Source organism: Armigeres subalbatus, chromosome 2 (assembly GCF_024139115.2).
Source record: "Armigeres subalbatus isolate Guangzhou_Male chromosome 2, GZ_Asu_2, whole genome shotgun sequence".
Taxonomy (NCBI): domain Eukaryota; kingdom Metazoa; phylum Arthropoda; class Insecta; order Diptera; family Culicidae; genus Armigeres; species Armigeres subalbatus.
This window is the reverse complement of record NC_085140.1, coordinates 152,944,877-152,963,947: the sequence shown is the minus strand read 5'-3', so window position 1 is coordinate 152,963,947 and position 19,071 is coordinate 152,944,877. Positions and strand designations below refer to the sequence as shown.

The 19,071-nt window shown below is 37.2% G+C and overlaps 1 protein-coding gene across 12 annotated transcripts in view; it reads left to right on the top strand.

Moving 5' to 3' along the window:
• The first annotated feature begins 1,198 nt into the window (after window positions 1–1,198).
• LOC134211035 (poly(rC)-binding protein 3) overlaps window positions 1,199–19,071 on the top strand; it is a 413,468-nt gene continuing 395,595 nt past the window's right edge. For 3 of the 12 annotated variants that reach the window (XM_062687578.1, XM_062687576.1, XM_062687567.1), the window contains exon 1: window positions 1,200–1,351. The gene's annotated coding sequence lies outside the window, so the exon portion shown is untranslated. Of the gene's footprint in view, window positions 1,411–19,071 lie in introns of all 12 variants that reach the window. The other 9 variants (XM_062687577.1, XM_062687572.1, XM_062687574.1 and 6 more) reach the window with 7 other exon arrangements.

The following is a 19,071-nucleotide window of genomic DNA, read 5'->3' as shown; positions in this document are numbered from 1 at the left end:
CTTAAGATAAGTTGCATTGAACAGGATATTTAACTTGTCATAAGACGAGTTTATACAATCCCATTGAATTCCACCACTTAATTGTATCTTGACAGATACGTATTTCGACCTCAACAGTAAGGCCGTCTTCAGTGTCTCGTACTTGACTCGACTTGAGTCGAAACATTCCGACTTGAGTGAAAACATTCCACTAAAAAGCTCAAAATAATTTTCTTATCAGGATATTTAAAGCACGACGCATCAACTGAAACCATCGTAAAGTATATAAATATGATAAATCTCATTAAAACCCCACTACCTCCACTATTGGTGCTACCTCCACTAAGGGTACGGTTACCCTATATGCAATTTCTCAAACAAAATATGATTCAATAGCTCTTTGTGATTGAGTCATTGAGTCTGTCATATTTGTATTGCTGTTTAATGGGACGTTAGCAACACTTTTATCAATCAAGTGTAACTTCAATTCGTTCTTTTAAAATATTATCGAAAATCCATGCACAACGAGAAAAAACTTAGTTAGAATTTGACATTTATGCATAGCACCGAATAAATTTATAATAGGTTATCATTACCAGCTTTAAGTTTATTATTAAAAACATTAATTTTAATTCATTGCAATGATTGAAATAAGAAAAATCATTCAATTATATACCTACACAACGAGATAAAACTTAAGTAAGAATTTGACATTTATGCATAACAACGAATAAATTTATAATAGGTACAGTGACTATAATAACAGTGTCGTCAAGTGTCAGAATTGGAACAGAATCGTCTGTCAGTTCCATACAAATGAGCGTTCCAAACGAGCAGGAGACCTGTCAAACGTGGCACATGACTTCTTATAGGACTCTAATAATAGGTAATCATTACCAGCTTAAAGTTTATTATTAGAAACATTATCTTTAATTCATTGCGATGATTGAAATAAGTCAAGTAAGATAAAGAATAATCAAATTATTACCATTTCTTCGTAAAAATGAGTTACAAAATAATTCTTTGATTTTCTTTAAACTGATATTTTGTTCATTATGTGGGCCACCGGGGCCACCCTAGAAAAAATGCGCCGCAGTCATGTTCGTCCACCGGTCCATCGTTGTGTTGGTTCCATTCCGAATAAGCAAACTTGTCTAAAAAGCCGTCGCCGCCGGTGTATTGGTGATGGCGTGCGCTGGCTGCTCTTTTGGTGTGCCATCGCCATCGCGTTCGCTGCCGTCGTCCCTGCCTGGCTAGTTTTGTATTATCTTTGTTTTGAGCTACACGCTTTCCCACAAATTTTCTCTCATTCTCAGTCGCAGTCCCATACAAAATATAATATAAAACCAAGAACACTCACAGGATAGTTAGTGTAAGCAGAAGAAAAGAAAAACTGTGGTGCGGTGCTACTAAACTAATTCTAAAATAGCAGTAATTATAATTTATAGTCGGTGGCGTCCGAACGGGGTTTCGAATCACGGGAAAATTTGCGAGCCGGGAACCGACGTCCGAACCGAAAAAAGATTGATTGATGTCTCCCTTCTGAAAGTGGTGTTCCGCGGGTAGTTTTTTTTCTCCTTTGGTGTGGTGGATTTAATTTTCGAGTTGACCGAATATTGTGAAGCTGGGAAGCCGTGGTTTTCGTGTCGTAGGCCTTCGATGGGATGCAATCGTGTTTCCTGGAATCGAGGAATATTTACGGGTGAATGAAGCTCCAGTGCCGGAAAGACGGGGAAGAAAATTCTAAGAGGCCGAGTGATTATCAATTTGTGTATAGCTTTGAGTACGGAAAAGGCGAAAAATAGGTTGTTTTTGCTGCATAATTTGATGGATTTTCATCGGCGAACTCACGAGACAACCGGATAAAAGGGACCAAGTCGCAGAAAAATCAGCATTCGCGGCTGAATTGTTTCCTCCCCCCGGTCGGAAGACAGGGAAAAAAGCGGAAGGGCTCATTCCAATCCCGGTAAGTTTTTTGACAACCAACCAGTGAGATTTGAATCACGGTCGCCGTAATCGGTTCGTTGCGAGTAAAATCAATCAAAAGAAGCCGGCGCTCCTCTCGTTAGCAGTACCGGAGGAATATTTCTCTGGTTGCTCCCCTTGTCCAATTGTGGCCATACAGCGTTACGACGATGGAAGGGAAAGGGATGCCAGATATTTTTTAGTGGATCAGAATAAAGTCTGGATTAGTCAGGTTATGATCCGAGTAAACAATTTTTTTTGCCAAATCATTAATTCCAAAATTTGTATTTGGTTTTGGCTTTTCAGTTTGTAGATTTAAGAACGACCGTTTGAAATTCGTTTCAATGTTTCGGCCAATCGATGTTTCCCCGGATAAAGACAACAAAAATTTGCCAAAAAGTTGTAACGAATCTCAAACAGTCTAAAGTAAACTCTACTTAATTGTAATTAAATTGAACTTTTCCGTCAAAAAAATATCTCACTTTATTGACTTTATCGATTTTCTTTGATTTATTTAAGGTAAACTTTTTTTAAATTTCTTATGTGTTTTTAAGCCACTAACTATTTCAAAAATCTAAACAAACTTAAACAAAAAAGGCTGCATGTATGATTGTATGAATCAGCCATAAGAATTGGCTTGATGTTGGTCCAAAATTTGACAAATGTTTACCCGAAATAAAAAAACAGCTGATTTTTTATTTCGAATGTTAAAAATAGCTAAAGGTATAAAATATGAATTCTTTGAAAAGCTGGCCCTAATTGGATAATAAATAAACTAAAATTAAGTAAATAACTAATACAAAAATATCAATCCTTTTATTTTTAAAAAGTCAACTTTTCCAAAGATATGAATCCATATGCAAACCAATCTGTACTCCCGTCAACATCCATGGCAACTTTAACCAGAATGTCATCAATATCTAATTCAAATCTATCTTTAACAGAAATCCAATCTCAATTCTAAAATCAAATCCAAATTAAAATTTTTTCAATCAAAACCAACTCCAATCAAACTCCGATCCAAATCCAATCGAAAACAAATCGAAATCCAATTGACAACGAATCCAAATGCATTGAAAAATTAAATCCAATCCTATCAAAATCTAATTTAATTCTAATTCAAATCGAAATCCAATTCAAGTTCAATGAAAATTAAATCCAATCCATTAAATCCAAATTAAATCCGATTAAAATCTATCCAAAATCAAATCTAAATTTTATCAAATTGAATTCAATGAATCGGATTTGGATTGGTTTGGGATTTAATTTGGATTGGATTTTGATTTGATTTGACTGATTGAATTTGGATTTGTTTTGGATTGAATTCGAGTTGAATTTTGGGTTGAATTCAAATTGAATTTTGATTGTCTTTGGATTTAGGTTGGATTTGGTTTGTACTTGAATTGGATTTGGATGGTGATTGGTTTATATTTGGATTGTGTTTGGTTTGGATTCGTTTGGATTGAATTGGATTCGGATTAGATTTAAATTTGATTTAACTTGGGTTTGTATACGATTTTGATTGGATTTTTATTAGTTTTGTTTGGGTTTGAATTTTGGATTTGTTTCGGATAGGATTTTAACTGAATTTGATTTTGATTTTTTGATTTTCGATTTTTTTATAATATTATCTTTATTAGAGAGACTTGATTTTGGAATTGGTTTGGATTTGTATTGGAATTAGATTGGAATTGAATTAGCTTTGAATTGAACTTGGATTGGACTTGGAATGAAATTTAATTCGATTTGGAAATGGCTTGGATAGATTTGGATTGGTTTTAAATTAGATTGGATTGTGTTTGTATTTGAATTGGAAATGGATTGGATTCGAAATCGTTTTCATTTGGATCTTAATTAGATTTGGATTGGTTTTGGATTGGATTTGTTCTGGATTAGATTTGTTTTGGATCTTGATTAGATTTGGCAGGATTTTGGAATGGATTTAGATTGGATTTGGAATAGATTTGTATTAAATTTGGATTGGATGTGTTCTGAATTGGATTTTGATTCTATTTTATTTAGATTTGAATTGCATTCAATCTAATCCAAATCCAATCCAGATGCGATCCAATTCTAATCCAAATTCATTTCAAATTTAATCGAAATCGATTCCATATCCAATTCAAATCAATCCAAAGCCAATCAGAATCCAATGTTAACCAGATTCAGTCCAAATTAATTTCGATTCCGATCCGAATCCAATACAAATGCAATCCAATTCTAATCCAAATCCATTCTAAATATAATCCAAATTCAATCCAAATCCAATTCAAATGCTGTCCAAATCTAAACCAAATCCAATTAAAATGCAATCCAATTTCAATATAACCAAATCCTTTCGAATCCAATGCAAATACAATCCTATTCTAATCCAAATCTATTTTAATTCCAATCCAAATCCAATCTAAATCAGTCCAAATCCAGATCATATTCAATCAAAATTTAATTCAAATGCAATTCAAATCCAATTTAAGTCCAATCCAAATCTAAACCAATTTCATTCTAAATCCTTTATACAACTTAATACAAACCCAAACTAATTCAAATTCTTTCTGAATTCAATACAAATGCAATCCAATTCTAATACAAATCCAATTCTAATCTAAATCCTTCAATCCAATCCGAATCAAATCCAATTCCAATCCAAATTCAATTCATATGTAATCCATATCTAAACCAAAACCAATTAAAATGCAATCCAATTCCAATCAAAATTCAAATCGAATCCACATCCAACCCAAAACCATTCGAATCCGATACAAATAAAAAAGACAGAATCACCGTCTTCGACAAGAGGTCGCACAGACTGAACACTTGACATCTAGCATGAGACAACGGACAGAACATTCACACAACACCCAGTGGACCAGTGAAGAACTTTTTCGCTTTACGAAAGGTTTTCTACTTAGCGTGGCGAGAATCGAACCCACACTCCACAGCACGTGCGTCTAGACGATTGACGTCACTAACCGCACTGCCACGAAGCCCACAAATACAATCATATTCTAATCTAAATCCAATTCAATTCTAAATAATTGTAATTATAATCAGATCCAATCTAAATCAGTCCAAATCCAATAGAATTCAATTCAAATGCAATCCAAATTCAATTTAAGTCCAATCCTAATCCAAATTTAGTTCAAAATCCAAATTCATTCTATATCCAATCCAAACCAAATTCATTTTGAATCCAATACAAATGCCATGCAATTCTAATCCATATCCAATCTCATCCAAATCCAATCAAATTCCAATCCAAAATCAAATGGAATCCACATCCAAGCCAAATTCATTTCAAATTGAATCAAATAAACCGAAATCCAGTACCATTTTTATGAAACCTCATAAATTACCAAAACATTGAGATCTAGTTGATAATTTAGAAATTTTCATTTAAAAGCATGCCCCTACGTTAGAAAACGAGCAATTTGTTACAAAACAATCGATTGTCACGAGTTCTAAAAATAAGGGATAAGAATATGCAAAAGCTTCTTCAAGTTCGCTTTTCATTTCAGCAGATCGCCGTCTCTTTTTTTGCCTAGTGTCGGCAAACTAATGTCACTCTTACTGTCACTTAGTCGCGACAAAAGTGATTTAAGTGCTGGTAGAAATTTTAGAAAATTATTTTAATGTAAGCGATGCGAGGAGTGTGATTGCACTCTGAACATCAACCACATCTTCGGCACATGCCCGATCTACCACACAGCCCGCACCAACAACAACATCTCCAATGCCTACTCGGCCCTACAAAACAACCCGCTGGACGAGAGGAACACAATCAACTTCCTCAAAGACGCCTACCTCTACACTAGAATATAACAGAAAACCTGGCATCACACCACGACAACCCAACGAATGAAGACCCCCGCATCGAAACTGGACTATTCTCAATAAACCACGGAACACGACCTGAACGCCTCGAAAATAAACCGACCCGGCAACAAAATTGGACTACTATCTCAAAAAAATGGAACACAAATCGAATTAACCCTGGAACCCCAATAGACCCCACAACGACAATGGACACCCTCCGGAATACGCACCATCCATGATGGAACACTGAAGATTACCTTTTTTTATTAAAAATAACAACTAGAATAACAAATTTGTAAAAATGATATGTAATACCCTTTATATATTTTTTCTGATACCAGGGGTGAGCCAGCCAAAGGCTGAAAACCTCTTAAATAAAGACGATAATAATAATAATAATAATAAATTATTTTTATAATTAACAAAAATTGTCTCCTGTCTAAGTGTTCCCTGCAATAATTACTTAATTTCTTGATAGACATGTACTGCCGCGATTCACATAAGAGTCCCATTTCGATTTTTGACGATTTTGATTTTCTTCCAGAAATAAGCTTAAAACAAACTTATCTTTAAGAAAAACTGGTTTGTTCTAGAAATTTGAAAATCAAAACCCACTTGTGTTGTCTCATCTTGCTATTTATTCGCATAACAGTCACATTCCAGATTTTGATACACTCTCACACAAAACATCAATGTAATTATGGTCCATTTAATAGTTCCATAGCAATGTATACAGATAAAGAATATTATGCCAAATTTTCAGAAAGATTGCTGGTTTTATCGATTTATTAGATTTTTTTTTAAATTTCTCCATGTAAAACGAGTTTGAAAAATTCAACGACATGTTTCTCAAGTTGAAGAAAACTGACATGGGACGCTTATGCGAATAGGGGCAGTGTATGAGTGAAGACAAATGGCCGTACTGTATTTAAAATCATTGTCCTTCAGTGCAAGTCTCGCAGTTCCTACCACAATATTGTAATAATTGTGGAGAAAAGGTATTATTTTTGCGAAGCATTTGCATTGGATTTACATAAAAAATATAATTCGCGAACCGGAAACCCCGAAGGTACGAACAAGAATCGCAGATTCATTTTTTTTTTCAAAAAGAACCACACCTACAGCCAAGTAGTTCATAAGTAGGAACAGATAACATCCCCGAGGTGTTGTAACATGTGTCGTCATCTGTTAGCTTATTGCTACTTAGAAAAATGGCGTTAGTCATGTTCTTTTACACAAGTAATGATAAATCGAACTTAAGCGTCTATTTGCGCCTAAACTAAACAAAATGTCCATTTTAAATGTGGTGCTAGTAGAATCCATGACTGATAAATTCATCAATGACAACATAGAGATTGAAGTCGATTCTTCCACCCACTGAAAGAGTGAATGATCAGTTAAGTCTGTAAATAAATTAATAAGGTTAAAAGTTCGGCTGAGTTCTAGAAGGATGTGTAAGAAGCAGAAGAAGAAAGTTATAATAATTTCCCAGACGTTTGTTCACATTAAAGTATGAGGTTTATGAGGGTGTATATTCGAACGCTGCTCACGTTTACTGGCTTAGACTTTCAAAGAAATTCGAAAATGCGACACTGCTATTTCATAAGGGCGAAAGTCGCAAACGTAAACATTGATTTCTTCTGCCGATTTCAGGAAGATTAGAGACTTCTGGCGGTTTTTTTCACTTCCGTTCGGTAGAAGGCGTGGAGCTCCACTAGTTCCAAGTGGTTGTTAATTGGAAGGGGTCTTAGTTGTTGAGTTTTCACGAGAAGGCATTGTTTAAGTTTGCGACTTTCGCCTTTATGAAACAACAGTGTCGAATTAGTTGAACCCGAGCTCGCACATCATTCTTAAGTCTTTTTGTTTTTTTCTTAGTATATTCAGAATGATGCAAACGTAAATATTTCGTCTTCTAATATTTAAATCAAAACTTAACAGTTCAGTTTAGTGAAGTTGATCCACTTTTTGTAGGAAAGTACCTCATAAGGCATCAAAATCAGATTGATAATAATATAGCGTACAAATTAGATGCTTTTGTCGAATTTAGCAACACTGCCGCCCAGCGCGTTGTTGTAACACCATGGACGAATCCAAATGTGTTTTATTGCCACCGCGCTCTGTCCGTATACAGTCGTTGTCATCGTAATGGCCGTCGCATTTTTTTACATACCCGTCCTCCCAACTAACGTCAACCGCGTCCGTCGTCGTCGTCGTCGTCCGTTCCTGCCTCCTTTGCGTTAGCTCACAAGAGGCGCTCACACGGTCCAGGGAAAGGGGGTGCTGGGCTGAGAGGGCGTCTGTCAGTTCGCATCGCAAGCCAGCCGCCACGCGATTCGCGGCTGCTGGTTCTCCGATTTTTCAATATATTAAAAACGCCGCCTCGCTCGCCTGCTTGTTTGACGGACGACGACGACGACGAAGTCGGAAGCGAAAACAGTGGAAAAGCAAAAGAGATAGATCTGCATGGCGAAGCGAGAAAACGCCACCATCAGCAGCAGCAGCAGCGTGGAGAGAGATTGGAGCAGTATCCTACCTCAGCTGGCGCTGGTCCGAATGGGTTCCATGCGAGAAGGGATAGATTTATGGCCGGACTCTCAGAGCTGGGGATAGTTTTGATTTTGATTTGATTGAGATTGTAGATTTATTCGTTAATACACTTGTAGTACATTGTATCTAATATCCAAAGTTTAATCATATTCTAAATCGTATTATTTTTCTTTTCTTTTCTTTTCCAGGTATGTCTACAGAAACAACACAACATTGATGTAAGATACAAAATTGCGATGTGTTGCCTAATGAAATTTTAATATTTCTCCAATCAATAAGTAATTGAGTTTCAGACTATATAGGTTAGTACCCATTCAGCGAGTTTTGGTCGAGTCTGGTGTGGTGTAGGTTTTCATAGGAGTGCTGTCGGATTCAAGAAATCGGCATTTGAATCTTTGTTTTTAAAATCACTTAATTCGTTTTGAACAATTGATTGTGAAGAATTATCGGAAAATATTTGTTTTCCACTAAATTATTAAATGTTATTGGATGTACTTGATATGCCTCAAAGAGTTTCTCAATTTTTTTTCCAATATTGATGATTACTACAATGTTACTAAATTAGGTCTTGCAAAAACTTTTTTGAATGATATTTTGTAAAGTTTTCTTGAACGAATTTTCATAGTACATAGTATTCCCGTAAATTTATTCAGAAAATGTTTAATATTTCTGACATTCTTCAAGTAGATACTTTGAAAATCTTTCAAAATATCAGTAGTTTTATCGATTTTGTTTCCATTCTTTTATCCGATAGTTTGTCTAGAAACTCATTTAGCAATTATTATCTCTAGGTAGACTGTCCGGGTTACCTAATAGTGTTACGTAAAAGGTTGCCATTCTGCGCGGCAGCTCGCTTTAGCCTTGACCTGGGGTCATTCGCGTGGGCTATTTTTTTCTTTATTAGGGCGACGTAGCTCCCCGTAGCTTGCTTGCAAATTTTGTAACTGCTACGATCTTTCGTAATGTATTGTCGACTCAACTTCATTCGCATCTTCGAATTTCTGTTGATATCGGTCGATGGAGCTCAGCATTCGAGATCCAGTTGTGATGACACCAGCCTTATAATGCTTAGATTTCGGTGGATGAATACTTGCAGTTTCGGCGTGATCTCTGCTGATCACCAAGTCTCACGTATTACAACAAAGATTTCACATTAGAGATGCATATTCTAAACTTTGTGCGTTGACTAATCTGATTGAATGTCCAATGTTTCGTATACTCGTAAAATCAGCCCTAGCGTTTGTCCAACGCCTACTATTTGCCAAGATATTGGAAGTTTTTGACCTTCTCCATTGCTTAATAGGTGATGTCAGAATGATACAAAGATAAATCTTTCAACTGGCAAGACAGCAGCCTTAAAAATGCTCGTTTTTGCGTTTGAAACTGCAATAAAAAATAGTAGAACGAATTAATTAAAGTTTTGATAAGTTCTCTCAGTCAACTAGAATAACCTAAAAATCGGAAAGTTGCGCTGCAGTAATAAACAAGATCTAGGGCGCCACCAGTGTCAACAACGGACGTGTCCAAAAAGCTGTTGTCAACAGGGTGTCCATCCAGTTGGGAAGCCCGGGAAAAAAACTACTTTTCATCTGTCTGCTTAATAATTTTCTATCAACTCAATGTCAAAAACCACAATTATCCTCATGATGCATATACCCCATGTACGTGCACCACCTCCGACTGATTATCCAGCAAACAGCAATAACGCTATCAATATCTCATATCATCCCGACTAGAAGGTCATATCAAAATTATTTTAACCTATGTTATTATGTTATACTAAATTTTTATAACAAAATTTGTTAGAAACATGGTGCAGGATGTTGTTAAAATATCTAAATTTCTATCAAAAATTACACTACTGTAAACAAAAAACTATCAAATTTTGTAACAATTTTATCATAAAAATAACATATTTTGTTAGAAATTTATAACAGAATCAGATACAAAATATATTGTTTCTGTGCAGATGCAATTTTTTACAGTTCGTGATAGGTCTCCAGATTGTGATCAACAATCAGAAATTTTTGTTTTTGCCTAAACAAGAATATTTTTCAAGAACATGAAACTAACAACATTACAAATAAGACAACCTTTTCAAATTATATCAGCGTTGTGATATCTATGACTGGGAGACTTTGCTACATCTATTTTAATTGCCTACTGTTGGGCAATTCGGTGTTAAGCATTTTTTAAATCATATTATGATAAAATCCTGTTACAACATTTGAAAGATAATGGCTACTAAGAACAAAATTGTATCAAAATAAGTTATAAATATCACAATATGTTAAAATTGTGTTCAGTTTCTGTTATGCTCTTCTAGTCGGGATACGGGTTGGCACCATGCTTCCAGGAAGATTTGTTTAAAATTTTGAATTCATCGTCGAAGATTGTTATTGGATTTGACCAGTCCCTGAATAAAATCGCACAACGCCAGCACATGGACATTTCGGTGAGATACTATGACAAAGTGAGACAGGAAGTTCAAGGTAGCTGCGTTGGGTCGGTTTTTTTATCGTCAACGCATGCGAACGATTTGCTCGTTAGTCTAAATAGGTTGGTCTAGATGAATATAACATTGTGGTATTATGAAGAAAATTGTACAAATTTCAATGGATGGCCAAAAGTCAATTGGAAGTTTTGATTGATTGATTGATTGAAGGATTTGTCCGCTGAACTATGAGATCCGATGAGTAGTTCCACGTTCGAAGTTCTGAACATCGGTAATTGCGGACTGCACGTGGTGTATAATGCATTCAAACTTCTTGTACGCACTGCACAAATTGTTCAAATATGTTTTCTTGCGACGTGCGGATTATTCAGCTGTAACCGGATCTGCTCTGTTTCCGCTGAAATTCTGTGGTGTGAAAATCAACGAGTCGTTGAGACGGCCTGCAAGATGTTGCCTTTCTAGGCAACAGGACAGAAAAAAATTAAGGAATTACATCTTGATTATAAACGAAGTTTCGTTACGGTTCATACTTCGCAAGTATTTTCTACGATAGACACGAATGCCATTATTTTAGTAAAGTGTCGCCAATAAATAATTGCTAAAGGAATAAATCGGTACCAAATTTTCAAAACGACTTATCTGCTTTTGTAAACCACGTTGATTTGACGAATCTGATAGCACTTCCAAGCAAACCGACACCATCAACACATAGGTGAAGGCTTCTGCTATTTGTGATGGTGTCGGTTTGTGTGGGATTGCTCTCAGATTCGTCGAATCGACGTTTAATTTTTTATTTACAAAATCAGATAAGTCGTTTTGAAAATTTGGTATTGAAATGATCCTCTGCTATAGGCCAAATTGTCCTTTTTGATGTCTATGGCGCCAACTGTTGAGACATTTCTCAAGAGTTTCAATCTGATACACCGATGGTTTTTTCTTTTCGGCACTCTGACAAATCTCATCAAACCAATTATGGAAAGAGTGGTCAAGCCGGAATGTCTAAAAGTTAATATCAAATATTTGGTATCTGTTGAGTTGAGCGACGAGAATCTACTCACTAGCAATCAAGTGGACGTCGGATTCGCCACTAAGGTATCGTTAAAGAGTGTTTCGGCTGTGAAAGAATCGCAGATTTTGTTTTTCAGAAATGAATGCAAATCAATTTAATTAGCATTTTTTTTTCATGAGCATTATGACCGCACAATTCGTAGTTGCTACTTCGTGATTGACTGAACTTGCGAAATTGTACAGAGAACACAATGAATGGGGCTTGGGATTAGCTACCCATTCTCAATGTACACGTTTCGGGAGCTCAAATATTTAAAGTCAATAACGGCGCCGGCCACGTCCTTACGGTCATAAAGGAATGGAAGGATTGTTAGTCCAACTCTCGTTGCTACTAGAGACCGAGTATACCTCTGCATCTCCACGATTGTCTTGGGATAGGATATCGTTTTAGTTACAAAGGATAATTTATCTGGATTCACTTTGGTAAGCGATGCGATCTATGGGATGGGAAATAACATTAATACAAGTTAAAAGTTAAAACATGCACGCCCGGTGGCATATGAAAACTGAGGAGATTCGCGTTTTGGACGACCGCACGGAAGTGCACTCACTTGTACTCACTGTACTCACTTGCTCGATGGCTACAGCAAACTATTGAAGAGTGCACTTTTTTTCGACCGTGCGCGACATGCGCATGAGAGACCGAACACAAGATAGATATTTTATTTTTTATTTCTTTCCCGACGACTAAAACACGCATTGCACTTACTTGTTCGATGGCTACTCTTATTACCGGCCGCGCAATGCAGAACACAATAATTCGTCCGACCACGCGATCGTTCTGCTGCCCGAAACAAGAGAGATCACGCTCTGAACTGATTAATTTTATTACCGGCCGCGCAATACAGACACAATATTTTGCCGGACCACGCGATCGTTCTGCTACAATTTAATTAGCATTTCTACAAAAAATGATCGACAAGTCTCCTTTCACTCGCTTACACGATACGTGTCTTGTCTGAGCCCACAAGTAATCATTGACTCACCAGAAACAGCTAAGAAACGTTTGTCCTTCTTACTAGATCATCTATCGGACAAAGATCATCTATCAGGTACACAAGCAGATAAAATATTGGTCGAATAGCACAACTTAATCGATGAACCGGAGGTAAAATCAGCCTGTTCTAACTATAGAAGACACGCTTAGACACATTTTGGGAAAGCATTATTAGCAGTCATCGGGTACGTTGCCTAACTGGTCCTTGTCCGCGACATCTGCATTATGTCGCATGGTACTGCAACTTTGGAGCGCGGTTTCTCAGTGAACAAAGACTGCCTCATTGTAAACCAAGAAGAGGAAAGTTTGATGGCTCAGCGTATTGTATACGACGTTGTGGCGAATGTTGGAAGCGTAAAGGATTTTGTCATCACGAAGAAATTATGTAGTTCAATACGCAAAGACCGCGTACCAAAGGTATCAGGAAGCATGGGATAGGAAAAAGAAAGAAGAAGACGATTCAGCAAAGGACAAACAGCGTAAACGGGAGGCAGCTCGGATGATGAAAGATGAAAGATCTTACTATTGTTCTACTATTCTAATGTTCTCGATTTTTTATTTGTAGTTAATAAAAACAAGTTTTTGCTCATTTATTTTTTAAATTTTGGTTTGATTGTCTGTTTAAAGGAAAGTTAGGTGATACCAATTATATCCATCTCCTTGATATTTTTTTTGAGTATATCGTTACTTGTTACTCAAAATTTGACGCACCTGGATTTGGGAACCGGGAAAAACCGGGAAATCAAAAATTGAAATTGAATGGACACCCTGTGTCAAGAAGAAGGCCACCAAGTATAACCAAGTAAATGTGGGTGTTAGCAACACGGAGAAAATTCCTGTCCTTATTGGACCTCCAAAGGACCTCCTGGTACAAAGGGCTGATTTGGACGATCTACATCCTCAACGATGTCCAGTTATCGCTTTAACTTGTTGTCAGGTTAGATTTCGGACGGCTTCTTTTATTTTTTCATTTAGGATTCGCCACCATGAGCTTCTGTGTCTGCCTCTGCTGCAATGTCCCGCTGGGCTAATACTTGTTTACAGATTTCGTTTCGTGTGGCCGACCCCACTTCCAATCCAGAATTTCTGTTGCTAACGGCCTCTGGTGACAACGATGATGGAATTCCACCTCGCCGGTAGATAATCATCATTTTTTTCTAAACCATTTCTGACAGTGAAACTGGAGTTAATTTACGGTTCTTACTCAGCTATGACAGCTATGACCTAGGGGGACAGCAGACGGCCTTCCGGAAACTCGGAACGTCCGAGGAATTGGTTTTTGCTAGACCTGTGCGCCGATTTAAATTTTATCGGCGTTGGCGTGATAGACCATTTTCAGCCTGCAGCGACGGCATGGCGGCGTCACGCCGTTAGTTATTGGAGGTGGCGTAGGCTTATTCCATGTATTGACGTTTTTCCGAGATTTTTTCCGGATGCATGGGATTCCTCCAGATGTTTCTCTAGGAATTCTCCGGGGAGTTCCTCCAGGAATAATTCTGGAAGTTCCTCCAGGAATTGCTATGGAAATTCCTCCAGGAACTCCTCCGAAACTTTCTCCAGGAATTTCTCCGAAAGTTGCTCCATGAAATCTTCCGGAAGTTCCTCCAAGAATCACTTCGGAACATTCTCCAGCAATTACTCCGGAAGTTTATCAAGGAAGTCCTCCAGAATCTATTTCAACAATTCTTTTAAAAGTTCCTCCAAAAATTTTCGAAGAAATTTTTGAAAGTATTCCCGGAAAAGTTTTGAAGAAATTATGGGGGAAATTCGATGAGTAGAAAAGTATTTTCAAAGGAAGATCATAAGGAATTTCTATAACAAAAACTTTTTTGAATTTCCACAAAATTAACAAAGGAATTCTAGTAGGAATTTCCTAAGTTTCTGAAGAACAATTTTCACATTTTCTGAAATATGAAAAAAATATAGAATTTATGCTTGGCCGTGCATAGGTACGTTGTGTAGCAACGGATTGGCTAAGTTGGCCTTGCAAAGACATTTTCAAATGATATTTTGCAAACTTTTTAACTCCATGGTAGCTTTAGTAACTGTGATTGTAACTATTTACCATTAACCTACTGCTTTAATGATCCTTTCATAGCCATCAGCGTGGGAAAAATATTGGGCGGCGTAGTCAATTTTCATACAACGGGGCGCGTCGAATCATTTTTTGACGGTGACGCACAGGTCTAAATTTTGCAAAGCTTGTTCTAAAGCAGCACAATTTTTTTCTAAACCGTTTCTAACGGTGATCCTGGAGTTAATTCATAGTTGTTATCTAACCTACATGGCTTAAGGTCACTCCTGACGGAATCCAAGATTAAAAGTGCTCGCGTTTTCGGGGGCACACCACTCGATACGGAAGCAATGCACAACTGTCATTTTTATTACTTCATGCATGCTGCGACGCAGCAAAGCTAAATCAACAAAAATGACAGTTGTGCGCCGCCTCTGAATCGAGTGGTGTGCCCCCGAAAACGCGAGCACTTTTAATCTTGGATTCCGTCAGGAGTGGCCTTAAATGGCGCCTTTAAGTTGGACTAATTTTTAATTGGAATTTTCAACTAGCCAAGGCACAGTTGAAAGCTATTATCAGTCAAAAAATAAATGACTTAACTATGAGGTGATTCTAAATGGTATATTCTTCTCGTCCCATGTGAAACACTGATTATATCAACGTAACGCCAGCTCAGTTAAAACGCGGCACTCGTTAACTGAATTGGTATTGCTTCGAATCAGTAAAAAAAGTCCTTGTTTGAAATGATCAAAGATTGTGCTTTTCTGGAACTATTCGAAAATCTAATCTTGATTTTAAAAATAGTATAGTTTTTCCGGAAATATCGGAGCGTGATAATAATAATAATAATATAATTATTCTTGTCATATTATGTTCGTATTCTGATGAAGGCTTGTTGCGTGGTGCGTTTGTCAATAAGAAGCTCAATACATGACAGAGGGGATAATGTTAGCCAATGCTGCAAGATTATTGCTTCTCGCATTTTTCGTAAAAAAATTCAAAGAAAATTTAACAATTTCGCATTGACTCATACCGTTCTGACTCAAAACTCGCTTCCAACACCGTTTCCAAACACTGGTCATTTTGGTTTATTTCTTTCCATAGGATCTTGCATTCGTTTGTAATCTTGAGCCTCAGTATGGATTAACCGTTGAAAGTATAAATTAAGGGCACTAAAACGCCAGTGTTCCAAATATGAGTCATAATCTCGAATAAGTCAAAACGGTAGGGTAATTTTTTTTCCAAGAAAATCTTAAGATTCTCAACAGTTGACTCCCATCATTAAATTAAAAATCAAGAATTTTGAATTTAAAGAAATGTTTGTGAAATTGTTTGAATCTTTCGAATAAATCATGAATCTTATCTAAAACAGCTGGTTCTGAATCCATTTAATTTTATCGTTGGATATCGTCATTTCTCTTTTCAACCCATCAGACAATTGCAAATTTTCCCCGTCCAAATGCCGATAATTCCTTTTGAAATCTTATCTAATCTAAATACCTCGGTGCATTTCGGCGGTGCAATCTAGTACCGTGTACTGATGTAATGTTGTTATTTAAACAGTGACAATCAATAACAATTGTACTGATCACTGGAAATTATGTAGAAAGTGCAGTGACCTTTTAATTTTGGAACGGAAATTTTGCGCTCATTCCAACTAAATGACTTTTGACTGTTATGTGGCTGAATATGAAACGTTATGGTAAGGAAAATGAGCTGGTCAGTACCCTCTATCCAATGATCACTAAAATCAAAGTTGATATTCATTGTTGGTTAAGATGAAAACCATGGAAGGTCCCACCAACACTCCGAACTTGTTCACTCAATCCATTTGGAAAACACGCTTCCATCCTCCAGCTGGAGTTGCTTGACGTTCCGATGCGATATAACTACACCGCGATAGCGTTCGTACGGAGAAGAATATTGAGGAAATGAGGAAAAATGTCGCAGAATTTTATTGATTTTCGAAGCCTTGCGAAGTTTACGTTGATTTTGCTTACACGTGCTACCGTCGGTATTTAGCTCGAACCGGACTGTTATTGCATTATCTCCGTTGCCCTTCTGCCGCTGTCTGTCACACTGATGGGTTCGGGTTTGGCAGCAGGGCAGGACTATGACACACTAAGGCGTTTATTTTTATATCCCCCCGGTTGCGATAGCCGTGCGATGATTACACTGCACCTAATTTAGTTTGAATGTCATCGCGGCACCACACCGCCAACCAATAATGCTGCAGCAGCGCGCGGCAGCAGGTGAGAAGCGATTCTATGGCTTCCCGTGACAGTGAGACGTGCGACGACAGGGGCTTATGACTACGAGGGAAGAACTACACAGCAAGCGGATTGGGGATTTCCTCCTAAGAGGTGTTTTGTTACCGAACTCAGGCGACCATGCATGGATGGACTGGATTTAGTTAGAAGTGGAAGTTAACTTTGACATACAAGACCACCGAATGGGGCTGACTGAAATAGTTCGTCAGGGATGCCAAACAACGAAAATCTGGAAATTGTATTGATTGGACAGTGTCAATCATGCTGATAATAATGTTGTTATCAGTGATGAATCATGGCTCGTTTCACGAAGATAAAGCTGATACTAACTAACGCTGGATCGAAAAGTCCACCCACCTACACAACATTGTTTAGATCGAAAGGTATGAATCACGTTTGTTTGCACTTCGGAATTTGGTTTCCGTCCATCCGCCAAATTCCCACATTGCGCAATATTATCGATTCACATCCATGGCATCACTGGTAGTTAGATTTCTGTTTAAACCTACACATAATTCTGCTGCTGCTGTTGGTGCTTTCCCATTATGCGGCTACTAAGCCACCGAGTCGAGGGAGCAGGCCGTCAGCCAATGCATGCATTTGCATTTGGGCGCGTACATATGTGTCGGTGCAGCACCATGGAAGAAGCATCCCATCCCGATCCGGACCCGATAGTAGTGTGACGCTGCCTCCCGCAGTGTATCTAAACACAACATTGCCGATTACAGATAGTTTCCCATGAGGAGCGTGATTGTATGAGTGTTCCTCATTTCAGCGCGCGTGAACCGCAAAATTGCAGAGTGGATGTTCCCGGCAGGGTGGATCAAAATTTCGGGTTTCGGATCCAAGTGATTGTGCCGCATGTGATGAATACAAGTTCAATACACTATTACTGTGATTTTGTTTGAAGTGAGCTGGATTTTGTTTAAATTGGGATTCGATTTCATTTTTAGATTTCGACTGAATTTGAATTTTGATTTTTGTAAGATACCCAGGGTGGCCACCGAACCGGGAAAAACGGGAAAAGCGGGAAAAAGACGGGAAATTGAAGTCACTGAGAAAAAAAAGCGGGAAAAACCGGGAATTCAGAACATTAACCGGGAAAAAAATAATTCTTGACAACTTACATTTACATAAGTTATTCAATCGCATTCTAACTGAGTTATTTGATTTTATTACATAATGTGTAAAAAATTAGTAGTTGTTTTTTTTCTAGATCCAATTGTCTCTTGATTATTTTGATTCCAATTTCGAGTAAGCAGCTTTTTGACTGATGTGTGATATTTTGTACGTAAAAGAAAAAAGGAAATTATTTCAAATCAGATCATGCGTACATTTGTTGTAGGATATCCTCAGTTATGGGGATGAGAGATATACTATAGTATAGGATCTATACTATTTGTGATCAATTAAACAAAAACTTGGGCAAAAATATGAGTAATTTTTTGGCGCTTGGTGTGATTTGGTAGAACCCCGGCCATATATAATAAATATTATTTTATAAGGAAGGTATAAAAGCATAGAATCGAATATCGAAATATTCATTCTTTCGAATCTAATGTCCAAGCTTGCCTTTGCCTTTGCCTTTGTAAAATGGTAATTTTTTAATACTTCGTGAATATATCTGTAATATCCTGAAGAGTAAAATATAAAATATCCTTAGTTTAGTATTTTTCCACAACTAACCTAATATTATAGAAGGTTATGCTGGTGAAAAAGATATTTCAAGACAGTTTTCTAAATTGTTACACGGGGAATAATTAATAGGTTCCAAAGCTTAGAACATTTCAATATACTAATATTGAATGGGGACGTTCAAGAGCTGAACATTAAAAAGATGTCGGCTGTACTATAACTATAACTTTATTACTTTCTGTGAACTTTATGCTCTAAGAAGGAAGAACCCTATTAGACTGGCATGCAATTTCCATTGGCACTGTTAGAAACTAACGAAAGTTGTGCA